This window comes from Eublepharis macularius, chromosome 2 (assembly GCF_028583425.1).
Source record: "Eublepharis macularius isolate TG4126 chromosome 2, MPM_Emac_v1.0, whole genome shotgun sequence".
Taxonomy (NCBI): Eukaryota; Metazoa; Chordata; class Lepidosauria; order Squamata; family Eublepharidae; genus Eublepharis; species Eublepharis macularius.
This window is the reverse complement of record NC_072791.1, coordinates 76,879,891-76,896,807: the sequence shown is the minus strand read 5'-3', so window position 1 is coordinate 76,896,807 and position 16,917 is coordinate 76,879,891.

Sequence of the window (16,917 nt, the reverse complement as noted above, 5' to 3'; positions counted from 1 at the left end):
TGTAGCCTTTATAAGATTTCAGTGGTAGCATTTCTTCTTTGGAATGTCCTCCTCCTTGAGATTCACCTGGTGCTTTGCTTAACATGTAGCCTTCTAGGTGCCAGGCTTTAAACAAAGGGTTTTTAAAATCTTTTTTAGCTGTTTTATGGTCTGCCTCTGGTCTGAGCTCTGGTCTAAGCCCATTGTGTTTTTATTTTTCATTAAACATAACGATCAATCATCAACAGTGAAAGACTTCTTTATATCTAATGTTTTTTGTAAAGATTTTGTCAGAATTGGGAAGTAACTTGCTATGCTCTGGTCCATGGACAATAGTGCTTACTCCAAGGAAACTGCCTTCAGGATTGCAGCCTAAGCACTCCTTGCACCTCCCCTCAGTGGCCTCCCACTTTGGTCTCCAAGCTTCTGCAAAACACCCGCTTGCCACTGGCAGGGGGCCCGCCGAATCAACAGCCTAAGCACTCCCCCCCACGCCTCCCCTCAGTACCTTCCCACTCTGGCCTCGAGGTTGCTTGCCACCAAGAGGAGGGCTGAGATCATCGCAGCAGCCAGAGTCATCGGCAACACATCTGCACAAGAGTAAAAAGTGAATCATTGGCAACACAGCTTGCCTTTTATATATTAGATATTATAGGATAATCAGTGGTTTCTTATGCTATTTTTAGTGGCTTGTTTTGTTTTTATATTGATATGTTATGTTTTGTGATTTTATAGTACTGTTTTACTTGAAGTAGGACTTCAGAAAGGCAGCACATAAATTCCATGAATTTCCATGAACATATCTATTGGATAGACGGAGATGTTCTTCCAGGCATATGGTGGAGGCTAATTTTAGCCCATCATTGCCGAGCCTTCCACTGGTCTCCCTCTACAAGGGGTATGGAGAGTCCACTCCCTCTGGTTGCCCTGAAAGGGGCACAGCATTTTATCTGTTTTTATCTGTATTTTATCTGTTTTTATAATTGATTTTAAGCTATATTTTAATCAATGTTGTACCTCGCCCTGAGTCTGCTTGCGGGGAGGGCGGGTTTTAAATAAATAAATAAATAAATAATAGAAATAGAAATAGAAATAGAAATAGAAATAGAAATAAAAGAGAAATGATGTAAAAAAAACTTGAAATGAGTTGAAGAAAGCCTTGGTTAGGGTTATTGCAGCAAACTGTTTCTATGCACAGTGACATTGTTAGCCAAACTCAGAGTAGTACTGTAGGTATTCCTTGTCTTCTCTTTCAATTAATTCAGACTTTTTGTTTGTTGTAACTTCCAGGATGCAAAATAATTATTTTAATCTTAACATCCATGCTCAGAATGGGCCTTATATTTTGGAAAGAGTTTGTTGACCTTCCAAAGAAGAAGAAGAAATCTTATGTTAAATTGAGTCATGAGTAGATTCCATCTGAGGAAAAATGCAAATGTAAAAGAATGTAGATTACAATAATCTTGTTCTTACTATTTTTCCCATGAACACATTCAGATATCAGTCACAAAAATCTGGATGTGCATACCATTTCACAAGAGACATTGGTTTTGTTATTTCAAAGGCCACTGCGCTTTGAACAGGTAATCAGGTAACCTGCTTTGAACAGGTAATCAGCATAATATTTGTCATTCAGTTAAATTTTTCCTTATTAGAATTGTCAGGGGCATTCAGGTGCCTGCAAATTTCTGCAGTTTCTCATCTTCTAACATGAAAATATACCTTAAAATGTGTTATCAGACAGCATGACTATTTATTTATTTAAAACATTTGTATGCTGCCTTCCCACCCAAATAAGGTTCCTCAAGGCAGCATCCATAAAAACATTAAAATATTTAAAACACTATTTTACACAATTTAAATTTAAAACATTTAAAATAGTATAAAATAATTTAATAAAAAACACATACGAACACACAACATCCAAAAACAGGGAGGAAGGTCAATAACATTTATTGGGGGTATGCCAAATGCAACAAAAAAAGTCTTCACCCACTGGCAGAAGACAGAAATAGAGGCTTGATCAAACAGCAAACAGACAGAAGTTTATGGCATGATCCATCCAAGTTAAATGCCGCATATTGCACTGCAAGCACGTTAACCTGCCATTGAAAGCAAACAGACTTAATTTTGGATAGTTCCGCTCCCTTGATGCTTATATATGTAAATGTATTTCTGCAATCAAACAAGAGCACGTGATTCCCTAAAGTGCCCTCACTGCCACTACAAAAACATTTGCAGTGGCAACTCAGCATTTACACAAAGATATTCTTTGTGCTTTCTTCAGTCTCCCCTTATGCCTGCCATTACTCTTCCCCACACCACTACTTGTGTCAACTATTCCCCAAGGCTCCCTAAATGAGGATGATAAAACCTCAGGAGTTCCCTATCAAACAAAAAAGCCTTAAACAAGAGCAAAATTATTTATTCATACAGTTAAGGAGTGATCCTAAGCAGGTATACTTAGAAGTGCCATATTATTAAATGAGTCTTACTCCAAGGGAAGTGTCATTACAATTGCAGTCTAATTACTTAAAATATTGTACAAAAGTTAGAAACATCACACGCACATGCTCACGCACACTAAAACCTGATGAAAAGCCAGTTGTAATCATCAAACTGACCTAAAAGGAATGTATCAAGTCTCAAGTGCATTTGAAATGAGAGATGCAGCAACCCCCTAGCTCACATATAGGCCCTGCATGTTCTCTCTCTCCGTTTAGAAATATTATTTGTTTATATATTTATACCCTGCTTTTCTGCTCAACAGGACCCCAAATGGATTGCAATACCATTCCCCAAATGTAGTGGTTAAAGAGCAGCAGGGCTCTAATCTGGAGAACCAGGTTTGACTCCCCACTCCTCCACTTGAAGCCAGCTGGGTGACGTTGGGTCAGTCACAGCTTCTAGGAGCTCTCTCAGTCCCACCCACCTCACAGGGTGATTGTTGTTGTGGGGATAATAATAACACACTTTGTAAACCGCTCTGAGTAGGTGTTAAGTCAACCTGAAGGGCGGTATATAAATCAAATGTTGTTGTTTTTATAATGGCAATTGTTCTAAAACTACTTATGAAAATAAAATCAAAAGTTTTCTAAAAGATAAATCTCCAACTCCCTTTTAGTGATTATATGAACCAAGGGATAAAAAGAGGCTAAAGTGAATTTGACTGAGTAAATGTGCCACCTCAGTTATTGCAGGGGCAGTTCAAATTTTTTTGCTCGGGCAACCAACCACATTATTCCTTCCAATATGATAACAGAGCACTGATCTGTCCCAGCCAATCACCAAAGCCCCAGGGAGGACATGCAGAAAGCAACTTGTTTTTCTATTATTTATTTCTGGGCAATCAGCAGCATTTGTTCCTTCCAATCAGAAATATCAGCACAGAGCTGTGCCAGCCAATTACCATAGCCTTGGGTGGCTATGGAAGGCAAGGCACAGCTTGTTTTTCTGTTCTGATTTCCCGGGCAACCAGACGCATTCCTCCCTTCCAATCGAAATAGCACAAAGGAGCATTTTATGTGACTGAAGTAGGAAATTGCCACGAAAACATCACAGATTTCTGTAGGTTTCCAGGAAAGAAGATGTGGGGGAGGGGCAGTATAAGCAGTCGCACCTGTGGAATCCTCCTTCAATGCACTTGGACAGTCATGGAGCATGGTCACTGCAAGGTGAAATGACGGTGTCCGGGATCGCCATAACCTCATAGCCAACCACTTTTTTTAATAAAGACCAGAAAGACTTAATCATACAGTCTTTCTGGGCTCTTTCTTTCTCTGAGTAAAATGACAAACCTGTAACTTGGTGACACTTTCACCATTCTCCATCATATTCTAAGGTCCCCGCCTCCCATCCAAAATTCATGGTCTTGAACATAATAAGGGAAAAGTCTGTTATCACCGCTGCCTGTTAATTCCAGCATCCTTCCCTCACTGTTTGCACCCTTCCAAAAAGGATCATAGCCTGTCATGCTACTGAAGGTTGAGGTGAAATTCATGTATACAAAAAAATTGCTAAATTATGAGGGTGTTTGTTTTGTGGGGGAGACCCACGCATGCTGGCAAGTCTGCCACTGAGTGGTGAATAACAAGAATGACAAAACGAATGCCCTGGTTTTGCACAGAACATTGAGCATCAAGTATATTTCGCCTCATCACATGCAAGAAATGCACAAGGGAACTTTTTTCCTGCCCTTTTAAAGGGACTTTGACAACAGGGCACTACTATTAATTAATCATTTCATTACTACTATCACAGTACAAGAAGAAGAAAAAATTAAACATAAAGCAGAGTTTCTTTTCCAAATGTTGCTGGCTAGCACAAGCTGGTGGTGCTGGGATGCTCTCCTGCTTGGATGCCAGACCGCCAGTAATAGTTTGCTTGCTGTTTCCCACTAGAGGAGACAGCGACAACTGCACCACCACCACTCACCTACTTCAGGGTCCGTTAACACCAACCCCGTTGTTTGTGTTTGCTGGAAACTTGGTGAGTTCAGAGGGAGAGCTCTGTTCTGTGAGATTTTGGTGCCATTGAGTGCAAAAACAGCTGCCCCAGAGCCTCTAATTTTCTCCTCCTCCCCTTCCCCATTGAAAAGAATGGCCACAAAAACCATGAGCATGAAAGAAAACTAATGAATTTCGATTCCAACCCGGTAGTTCCCCACCAGAAAACCACCCAAATCACAAGAGATGTTTCACTCAGCAGTTATGGATTCGACAACAGAATGGTAATTTTCAAAATGCACACCACTAATTCCTGTTGCTGCTTTAGAGGTTGTAATTGGTAGTGCTTGTTTTTAGGAACTGGATTTTGACGGCCGCTTTGGTTTATATTAATGCTCTTTTAATTGTTACCATGATGTTACATTTTTATGCTTTTACATTTTGTGGGGCTTTTGTGGTATTAAGTTTTCTTTGGACCCTTCCTTGATTTATATTGTTAGTCCCTCCACCCAAAGGGCTGATTTTGTTCAGAAGAAAGGTGGGATATAAATTTAAAAAGCCTGGAGAAAAATGTCATGTCCCTTTGAATAAAGGGGAAGTTGTGAGGAAATAGGAAGTTGAAGCTTTTTATGGCAGAGAGGTAAATAACATCTCCTGGTAAATAACATCATATCCAGCCTCTACGAAAGGAACAGGACATTTTTCTCCAGGCCTGTTGTCAACACTAGACACAAGTGTTCTTAAATATATAAAATAGCAACTTTCAACACTGTGGACCAAAGGCTGTTTGCACCATCAGCCCCTACCTATCCTGATGTAACACTGGGATTAAGAGATACACACGAGAGCTATCACTGCTTCCCATGCTATGAATGAGAAAAAACACTGAATCTCTTTCCTCAGCTGCTAGATAACTTTGACCTCTTCAATTTCACCTTTACCATTTATTAACCACAGTGAGAGAGCTTGTTTCATTCTCTTCCCTTTTTGCTGATTTATAGCGCTCAGCAAATGGATGGACTGCCTTCAGTTGGGAGTGTATTTGTCTCAGACAGCACACATTATATCAGCTTTGACATGTAATGTATTTTATCAGGAAAAATCTCTCCCTAATGTGTGCAATGAATCTGATTCCAGCTTGATCCAATTTGGCCAAGTGATGCATGCAGTTGCAATTCAGCATCTGAAAGACTGATCACATGGGTAATTTGTCCCCTTGGAGCAGGCATGTGGTTAAGAGATATGTGCATTAAAAAAAAGCTAATGCATGGCTGCCAATGAATCTAGCTACAAGAACTTTCTTCTAGCCCACCACTGCCCTTTGATAATTATTAACAACACTTATAAATGTTTCCTATGAACAGATCAAGCATTGTGAATATAATGCAGGAAACTGGACATCCAGGGCAATTTGCGAATTCCTTCCTAGGGGTGCAGCTGCATGGGGGGAAAGAAGTAACTTCTGATAAAGCTCATGTAGTTAGTCTTTTCAGAAGCAGATGATATGAGTATGCCAGCTGAAAAAAGCCACTTGTTATTTGTAAGTGTACATTTTCACCCTACCCTTCCTCCAAAGGCAGTTCCCCTTAAGAAACAGGTTTGTAGCTTGGGGATGCTGCTGGTTGTTGGATAAACAGGTGGCAGTGACTGCCGGGGATGCCTTTCATTAGCTTCATGTATGATGATAAAATACGAAAGAGTCTGGTAGCACCTTTAAGACTAACCAACTTTATTGTAGCATAAGCTTTCGAGAACCACCGCTTTCTTTGTCAGATGCATCTGACGAAGAGAGCTGTGGTTCTCAAAAGCTTATGCTACAATAAAGTTGGTTAATCTTAAAGGTGCTACTGGACTCTTTAGTATTTTGCAACTACAGACTAACATGGCTAACTCCTCTGGATGTATGAGGATAGTGTTTGTCTTCCATGTTATGCATGCAGCCTCTTTGGAAATGAAAACTTTTTTGTTGAAAACCCTAAATGCAAGTTTTCATGGTGATTGGTGACAAATAAAGTGGTTGGTGACAAATTTCAAACACCTAATTGCTGATATTTCTAAAATGTAGTTGCTGACACTTAAGAATTCAAATACATTTTCACCTTGCCTAGTGTTGACGCCTAGGAATTTAGCCTTTTTCCAACTATATTTTCATACTTTCATGTTTTTATACTTATAAAGAAGACTTCCAAAACATAAACCACATTCATGTAGTCCTATTTTTCAGCACCCAGATGCAAATTTATATATTTATTCATCATCATCATCATATACCTTTATTGGCATAACCAAATATTCATTCAAAGGAATGGACTCTCTGAAATCTGTTCTCCCTCTTGGAATGTCAGCCTTAAAGGTCAGTGATAACACTTCATTATCAGTTTTGCCAATTTAATTCTTGGGGGAGGGAGTGGAGAGAAGATCCAGAAGGAGAAACAAACAGGAAAGTAGTGTGCTATCTGAATGTGGTCCCACTGACTTCATTGGAATTTACTATAAAGTAACTGAGTGGAGTATTGCTGGCTTAATTCCCTGCTGCTGCCCCTGTCCCCTTTCAGTAATTTGCTCCATTATTAAAAATACATACTTCCTTTTCATTAAAAACAGACTTCTATATGAGTGTTACTGATTAATTGTAACTCTCTACTGCAGCAATCCTATGCACAATACTAGAAAGTCAGCCCCACTGAATTTTGTGTGAAATATTTCTGAGTAAACATGCTGTGACGGACTGCACTTTTTAAAAGAAGTGTTGTGCAAACAGCTGAAGGATTGTGAAGGGTTAATTTTTCACAGAAACAGGGAGCTTTGAGTGACAGGCCACTCCAAGGAATCTGATTGTGTAGCATCAGCTGAACAGAAAAAGATTTCAGAACTAAATGCTGGGGAGAAGGGAGTCTGATTTCAGCCCCAACTGAGAGGAGTTGAGTACTGACAGTTTCGAGATTCAGCAGTTTAAGAGACAGGAGAACTGGGGGAAAGTTGGCAAGGAAACTTGGGAAGTAGGTGCAGACTCGGGCCAAAGAAAGGGGATAGATCTTCTAGTGAGAGGAGAATTTCTCTACCCAGTCAAACAGGGAGTTAGCTCTGAAGAGTGAAGAGATTCTTGGTCTGATGTGGTTAGAAACCGCTTTCGGAGACTTTAAGAGTCAGTTTAAAAACCTCAAGACAAGTACTGGCAATTCAAGAGAAGGGGTTTAGGTACTGGAAAGAGGGTACCAGAATTCTGGAAATCAAAAAGAGTAAGAGAATATTCAAAGTGTACTAGAGTGTTAGGGAAAACACTGGAACAAAAAACCTATGAACTCAAAGATTTAAGCAACTGTGAAGAGTTTAAGAAACTCTCATTAGTCTGAAACATTAGACCTTAATTCTGTGCATGTACTGATTTTCACTCAGAGATACCTATATTGGTGCCACTCTATCTGAGTAAGTCCCATAGGACTGAGTAGGGCTTTGTTTGAAGTAAATATGCATAGGATTGGACTGCATAAGAATAAAAAAAGAAGAGTAAATGAGGACACAGGTCAGTGTGGGACAGGATATAGCAGAGGTCTTACAAAAGGAAAAGCCACTCTGCATCAAGACACCTTACATTTATACCCAAGGGATAACATAGGACAACTGTAAGGAAATTTATACACTGCCACATCAGAGATAATCCACTCATTCTTTGAAAGAACTAGGAGTAAAAAAAATGTTCCTGTGTGAGTAGGTTGCTCATTAAATGCTAATTTTGGGATTTCTTGTAACTTTCTCTGAAGCATCTGGCACTGGCCGCTGGCCAAGACATAGTTTCAGACCAGATGGATTGCTGGTCTGATCCATTATGGTAATTACTCTGTTCCCGAAAGTAACATTTTCTCCCTTACGTTAAGATCATTTGGTGGTAAGAAAGACAAAAATATCACAGATGTTTTACTTGTACAAATGCAGAGTGATAGTAATTAACAGCAGACCTGTAGCAAAACTCCTCAGCATCAGTCACAGGAGCATACACTGTTGGACTTATTGAGCTTGCCATTCAGTCAGGCATGATGATGATGACTTTCACAATATCTCTATCACACCGTATACCCCAACTCTGAAGGATGTTTTACAAACAGGAAGGGAAAAACAGAGCTGGGAAATGGAAAGCAAAAGGCCATGGACTGGGAAGAGCAGAGACCAGCTGTTAAATTTGTTTCCCAGTTCATTCAGCATTAATTTTATTTCTTCACAGTTTTCAAGTGTTAAAGTTAAGTGAGCAGACTGCAAATGTGCTTTTTTTCTCTAAGGAGATAATATGAAACATTTTCAGGATTTTATTGCTGCTATTCTCTAGAGGTGCTAAAATAAAGGACCCTTAAGGGATTTCCCCAAAGTTAATGAAAATTGAGATGACAGGCTATTGACTTAATTCAGCATCCTTATTTTAGGTATCTCTCACCTAAATGGCTCTCCTTTTATCTTGTAACATATAGGAGTCCTGCTGGTGTATTGGTATGAATTAACAACTAGGGCAGCCAGATGCATATTGTGTAGAAAAAAGGAATATTGGAGAATGCAGTTTTTCTCACCTCTACATAATGGGGTGGATCCTCCAAGGAGTCTTCCTCTAGCCCAAGGAGCCTTCCTCCAATTTAAGTGACTCTTCCTCCTATGGAAGGCTGCAAACTTTTTTCAGTGGAATAGTAGAATAAAGAAGGCCCCTGATGCAACTATTAATTCCCAGGGCATTTCTGATTGTCACACTGCTGTTGAAGGACAAAAAGAAAAAATTTTATGTCAGTAACCTTACCCGTAATTGATGCTACTCATGTTTTACTTAAATTGTATGTAGCTGAGGTAGTTCCAGTTATGAACAAGATCTGCTATGCAATAAACAGGTGCATAATGGAAAAGTTCACTGTGCAAGAATTCAAGCATAGCTGTGCTAGAACATACCATTGGTCCATCTGCTCCATCAACTTGTTTCACACAATGACTGATCATACGCCCCTAGAATGCCTACAAGCAGGCATAGACTCCAAAACTTCTGTCTGTTACTGCCCCCTAACACTGATAATCATAGAATGATTGCATCTGAACATTTCTTCATTGTTGCAATTAATGGATCTGTCCTCCTTGATTTGGTAAACTTCTTTTAAAGTGAACTAAACTGAACCAACTAAACTGGTAGTCATCACTAACTTATGTCACAGTGATTTCCACAATTACTCTTTGATGGGGAAAGCGTTCCATTTTGTCTGCAGTGAGTGTACTCCTCATCACCTTCATTGAGTGGCTGCAAGTTCTAGCACCTTCTCTATTTTATAACAACAACAACAATATTCAATTTATATACTGCCATTCAGGACAACTTAATGCCCACTCAGAGCAGTTTACAAAATATGTTATTATCCCCACAACAATAATCTTGTGAGGAGAGTGGGGCTGAAAGAGCTCCGAGAGGGCTGTGACTGAGCCAAGGTCACCCAGCTGGCTTCAAGTGGAGGAGTGGGGAATCAAACCTGGTTCTCCAGATTAGAGTCCCACTGCTCTTAACCAGTACACCAAACTGGCATAATTGTATAAGCCTCTTTTATGTCCCTTCCTCACAATCATCTCTCTAAGTTGAAAAGCGCAAGGATACTGTACTCTAAGAGTATTTTTAGCAGTTTGCTTCAGAGAATTTTGTCATCCAAGCAAGAAGTTACAGCAATGGAGTGTAATTAGAGAATACAAAGCAGTATGTTCTCTAGCAAAATTTATTCATAAGTACTTAGCAAACTGATACAGCATAGTCTGTTCAAATTGTTTGCTAGATGGCAAATTATCCCATAACAACTCATAGCACAGAAATCATTTTGTGTATATCGGAAATTTATGTATACAATTAAAAGTAGGGAAGTCCAAGACCTGTCAATGGCAGGAAGGAACCTGTAGACCTTTGCACACCTGTGCCAGTGTACCATTCACTAGATCACTCTATTATGAAATTCCATTGAAATGTTTTGGCACAGTATAGCAATTACTTTTATTTTGGATCTGAGTGTGTGTTGTGTTTCCAGAATTTAACATAGGAATCCACATCCTACTGACTTGAACCATTAGTCAGTGTAGCCCATTACATTCATAGGGTCGCCATAAGTCACAAGAGATTCAACAGCATGTAACAAACACATTATCTATCCCAACTAGCTTTATCTCTCCAAGATCCTGAAATCCCCTTCAGACTAATGCACCAAGAACCAAACCCAGGTGCTTATATATTCAAGCACATTCTGTTCCTCTGAGCTATGCACCCTCTTCTATGAATTGTAAAATAATATTAAACTGTACCCTTCCTATTCACTCAGTGTATGATGTTTATATTATGATGCTTAAAGAGCAGAATTGTAAAGGTAGGCTGGAGATTTCAGGAAAGGAATTCAGCAACAAACCCAGTTGTGTTGCGGGGGGGGGGGGGATCTTGAATAAAAATTATGGGAGATTCAATCACCATAAAAAGTAATTTAGTGCTCCAGTAATCAGAGTGTGTCCCATTATTTCATCTTCTCAACTTGTTGACTTGCTTTTCCACCTTGGGGTACATTCTGCTCTCTCAGTTCACTTCCTGCGTCTGATGAAGAAAGCTGTTGCCATTGAAAGTCTTTGGCACAATGAAACACTTTGAAATGGTTTATACATGCATGCTGATCTGTCAATGACTTCAACATCAAGTGGTGAGTTGCATCTGTGATGAACCATCACAGATCAAAATACCACAGATTATTTTCAGCATCTGACTTGACCTAAAATACAATACTTTTTAGTGCAATGTGTGAATCAGCCTTTCATTTCTAAGGTGTTACAGAATATTTCAGCTCAATCCTTAACACTCTTTCTTGGAAGTGAGTCTAAGTCAGTAACTTTATTAAAAGTATCAAAGTAGCTCAGTTCAATTTATTAAGTGTACACTGAGAGCAGCAGAGGAAAAGCTAGCTCTACTCAGGGAAGAGACCCATGAATCTTTATAGAGCTCTTTGAGGAAACTGCAGGCAAATTATCTAAACATTGTTGCAGTGAAGGCACACATAGTTCACTTTACTTTGACCACATACAAGAAGAACACTTCCTCATTCCAGTCAGCAAGAATACTTTGTCATTCCTGTCAGCAATATTATTTTCCCATTTACACTCTTCAATCAAGTGGTCAGACAGCATACTTTCTCATTAATAGAAAATGGCTGCTGTCAGGTTATACTTTCTCAGAAGTAAGTCAGTTAAATTTATATCTGAGTAAATATGTTTAAGATCAGAAAGGTTTTTGTTACTGTTTTTCCTTCCCGTCTTTGTTGCACACGCTAGTGTGGCTGATCTCTTCAAATCAAATTTGCTGTGATTGGTCATGAAATAGTTGGCAGATAAGCAAATAACAAGAAATACCTCCCACAGAAGCAAGGCTGCCAGTTGATATTAAGGGTAAAAGAGAAATAGAATTTATAGGAAACTTTCTGAAAAGAAGTGAGCGAACCAATTTTGCTTGAAACATGCTTTTCTTCTGAACCTACAAATTAGGTGGCTATACAAAGGGAAGCAGCCATTTTGAATGTGTATAATTGCTTGTATCTGTGTCACTGATTATTCTGACAGCAACACATTTGCTGTGAGTCTGAACAGATGCAATCTGCTCCATAGGCACATAGAAATTCCCAGAGGAAAACTGCAGTATGTGTGGCCTATTCACTCTAAAGAATGGGGAAGGCAGTGTACTTAGGAGTGTTAAAATATATGCAGTGTTGACTTTGTGCTGCATCAGTGTGAAAAAACTGAAAACATGAATAGAGCCTTAACAATACTATTAATCATTGCTTGTGGGAGATATCAAAACAAATAGAATGGATTCAGATGATCTCCCACATCAAAAGCTCAGTTGGAATATATTCCCATAGTGCAGGTGAGTATTAGCTATGAATATAGCAGCATTTCCAAGCACTGGTTTCTGTGATTGTAGCACCATATTTTTCAGCTACTGTGTTCACAAGAATTGTTTCTGGACAGCTATATCTGTATCTATGAATATGCCATTACATTATATTAAAGAATGAATTTTTCATTTCTTTTGCTTTTCTAGTGTAAAGTTGTAAGCATTTTTATCATGCCTATTTTCTTCCCTATTTTTCCTGTTTCATTGTTTTTTTCATGGAATTTTTACAGAATTTTTATTTTCCTTCATTTGTATATTGCACACTATTTTTACAACACTTATTTATCTGTTATATAGCATTTATATGCAGAAATAGGCATCAATTTTACTGTCAAATATCATTTTTTGTTAAGAAAAAGACAGCTACAATTCCATCTCAAGCACCAACAAGCCTTAAAAGAAACTCCTGGCTTTAAACCATTACGGCCTTAGATGAACATTACCCATAATCTTCCCAAATGTTAGCATGGAATTCCTGTTGCTGTCAGAGTTTTGAGTTAAATTGGGTTTTGAATTCTCATTTCTAAATAACAAAAATTTTGATAAACCTCCTGTCTCTCTGATAATACTGCCATCCAGCCAGGGTTAAGCCCCTTGGGCTGGGGGCAGCCATTTGCCTCCCTGGCAGGATGAAGCCAGAGGAGACCTGCCCTGTTACTGGGCTTAGCTGGTGGGGGCGGAGTTTGGAGGCAGCATGCTGTCGCTCCGCCCTGCACAGCTCAGTCTTGCCTCGTGCTTGGTGAAAGCAACACCTATCGTTGCTTCCCCAGCACGAGGCCCTAGGGAGACATTTGAGGCCTGGTTTGTATTGGGTGGCCGGCTCGGCTGGTCGCTGGGTGCCGATTCGGCCCCCTTTGCCCCATCGACTCGGCCGTTCGTTCATTACTGCCCTTCTAGGGGCAGCCTGGTTTGGGGGAGGGTGGTATCTGCGCCCCCCCTCTTTTTCTCCCGGTCGTGGGTGGCCCCAGCCCAATAGTGTGGGCCCGTTTTGTGCGGGAGGTTGGAGGTTGGCGGCTGGGCGCTGCGGCGGCGGCGGCAGCGTGCGCCCCGCGACGTTTTGAGCGCCGTTTGGTTTTCTGGGCGCCGTTGGTCGGCGCGCGGCTGCCAGAGGACGCCTGCATCAGCGGGCGGCTTTCCCTCGTTCCGGCCGCCGCGGCGGCGATAGCGACGCCGCTTTGCGCCGCACCGCCTCTGGTGGCTTTGGGGTGCCTGGCGAGCGCGTTTTTGCTGCAGCCAGTGTGGTAGGAGCGTCGTTCTCCTTAACGCTCCCCTCGGCGGCTGCGAGCCGCGGTCCGGCGGCATTGGTTCTCTGGCCTGCCGGCCTCCTGGGGCCACACCGTATTCCCCCTGCTTGAGCGGCCAGTGGAAGTTGCCCTGGCCTGTTGCGCTTTCGCGCCCACGCCATTCTCATAATTCGATTCCGCCCTGGCAGCCATTAGGTGGGGGGGGAGCGGCCATTTTGTGGGTGGCCTGGCCCTGCCTTAGGCAGCATCGTCAGCCATTTTGAGTAGAGTTTACTTGGGCTGGGGTGGTGGCCATTTTGTTTGTGCCTCACCGCCAGCCTAAGTGAATCTTGCAGACCTTTCTGCGGGGGTTTTTAAGTTTCACCAGAGTTGGGATTGACAGGTTTGGTTACGTGGTTGGACTGCATATCCCTAGTGCTAACGGGTTGGGGCTGCTAGTCGAGGGTTTACAAAGCCACACTGTTATTCACCATGGCCCCTAAGAAGGGTGTTGGCGGTTCTAAAGGAAAGCAGCCCGCCCCGCGCCCTCCCAGGAGGCCGGTAGTGGCCTTGTCATCTGATGAGGAGGAGGATGGCGTGCTGCGTCGTGACATTATGGCACGAATTGCTACGATTTAGCAAGCCAGAGCCCCACCCACTGGGGGTTCTGGTAGGTCATCTAAGAGACCAGTGCGGGCGGCTTCCCGGCCCGCTTCTATGGCTGATATTCTTTCTCATTTATCAGCACTAGAAGGAACATCGGCAGGTGGTACGGCGCTTCCTTCGACGTCGGGCGGTCGTGCCAGCGAGGAGGGAGCGATCGAGTCGGCAGCAGCTGAAATTGAGGCAGGCTGGCCAGCAGAGGTGGGTCAGCTGGCATTGGTGGTGCAGCCCCCGGAAATGGAGGGTAAGTGCGCTTGGCACCAGCAGGCTGTTTCTTGGCCGTGGGCCCTTGGGTCCCAGGCGCCTCCTCATACGGACTGCTCACAAGGTGGGGCCTCTATGAGCGCATTTGCAGGGGGTGTTTCTTCCGACTGGGCCCAGTTGTCCCAACCCCCTGCACCCAATCAGAGGCCGGGGTTTTCAGGCTGGCCTTCGGCTGCCACCCAGTCTCCTGGTAGTATGGGCCCGGGATACTCTCAGGGCAGTTACTGGGGAAGCCCCTGGTCCAACTATGGGTCAGTACCCTACCGGGTCTTCCCTGTAGGTGACACGGCCATGCCACTGGGGGATCATCTCACCCCTGCCACACGGGAGAAGATTTTGCGTGGAGATTACGTTGACGTCTTTACCCTTCTCTTCAGGGAACTGGAGAAGAAGGATAAAGAGGACCTGGAGGACAGGGATAAGGAGCGCCTTAAGCGCCGAAGGATCGACAGGACCTGGGCCAATTGGCTTCCAGGCTTCTTTATCTATGCAGGTGTGATTGCACGGGTACAGCCATGGAGGGCGGCCCCGCTCATTCAGTATATGGACATCATATACAGAGCACACACTGACTTCGGCGGGGCAGCATGGCTGCAATACGACGAAGAATTTAGAATGCGGGCCGCCCTCAACCCTTCATTGCCATGGGACCAGGTACACCACCATCTCTGGATCCAGCTCATGACCCCAACAAAATTTGGTCCGGGGGACAGGTCTGATAGTGGCCACGTTGTTCAGCGATCTGGCGCCAGTCAGGTTGCCCCACTTGCTAGTTCTGGCCCCCGCGCGTTCGCGGGGCAGTCGGTTCAGCCCCGGCTGCTCTGTTTTGAATTTACCTCGCGGGGGTCATGCAGCAGGAAGAACTGCCGCTATGGCCACGAATGCCCCATCTGCCGAGGGCCTCACGCCATTAATGCGTGTAGAAGACAGAAACCCTTCAGTAAAAGGGGGGGCGGCTTTGGAGGGCAGCAGGGCCCTGGTAAAGGGCCCCAGCCCAATAAGGGTGAGGGCACTTGACGCCATGTTGGCTGCTTATCCCAGAAGGGCAGATGCCCAGTTTTTGTTAGAGGGGTTTTTATTTGGTTTTCGCATTCCCTTTCAGGGTCCTCGCTCTCCCTTTATGTCTGCCAACTTACGTTCTCTGGCAGGCATGGAGGACGTAGTCAGGGAGAAAATTGCTAAGGAATGTAAGGAGGGACGGGTTTTAGGCCCTTTCCCTGCCCCTCCCGTGCCCAATTTAAGGGTTTCCCCCCTGGGTGTGGTCCCTAAAAAGGCTCCTGGTGAATTTCGCCTAATTCATCACCTGTCTTACCCCAGGGGTGGGTCTGTGAACGACGCGATACCGGAGCACTTGTGCTCTGTGCGTTACACATCATTTGACCAAGCCGTTAAGGTGGTCAGGCGTTGTGGCCGGGGAGCCGAGATGGCGAAATGCGACATTAAGTCGGCATTCCGTCTTCTCCCCGTGCATCCGGAGGATTTTGAACTCCTCGGGTTTGCCTTTGAGGGTCAATTTTATATGGACTGGGCTCTTCCCATGGGGTGCTCTATCTCTTGTGCTGTATTTGAGCGCTTTAGCACCTTTTTGGAGTGGGCACTGCGTCATAGGCAGCGCTGCCGTGACTCCGCCCACTATTTGGATGACTTTATCCTGGTTGGGCCCCCTGGGACGGGTCAGTGCGCGCGCCTTTTGGCTGACTTCGTCAGCCTAACTGGGGAGCTAGGCGTTCCACTGGCGCATGAAAAAACAGAGGGCCCAGCTACGGTCCTGACCTTCTTAGGCATCGAGTTAGATACAGTGCAGCAGTCTTCCAGGCTTCCAGTCGAGAAGCTGTTGGATTTGAAGGAGCGACTGCGCACCATGCTGGTGAAACGCAAAGTTTCCTTATTAGAGCTCCAGCAAGTAGTGGGCCACCTTAACTTTGTCTGTAAGGCGGTGGCCCCCGGCAGAGCCTTTCTGCGGCGCCTTTGTGATGCCATGGGGACCCTCCGGCTCCCTCATCACAAGATACGCCTGTCTGATGGCATGCGGGAGGACCTAGGGGTCTGGCTCAGGTTTTTGCTGGGATTCAATGGGGTGTCCTTTTGGAGGCAAGAGCTCCTGTTAGAAGGGGAGCTGCAAGTGTCTTCGGACGCTTCAGGGTCCATAGGTCTGGGGATTTATTTCAGGCGGCACTGGTGTGCCGCCAGATGGCCTGAGGATTGGGTTCAAGAAGGGCGGTGTAGGGATTTAACTTATCTCGAGTTCTTCCCAATCTTGGTGGCGGTCTACCTGTGGGGGGAGGAGCTTGCCAACCACTCCGTGCACTTTTGGTGCGATAATATGGCAGTGGTGCACGTGGTCAACTCCCTTTCGTCTAAATCGCCACGGGTCATGACATTGGTCCGCGCCTTTACCTTGAGGTGCTTGCACCTT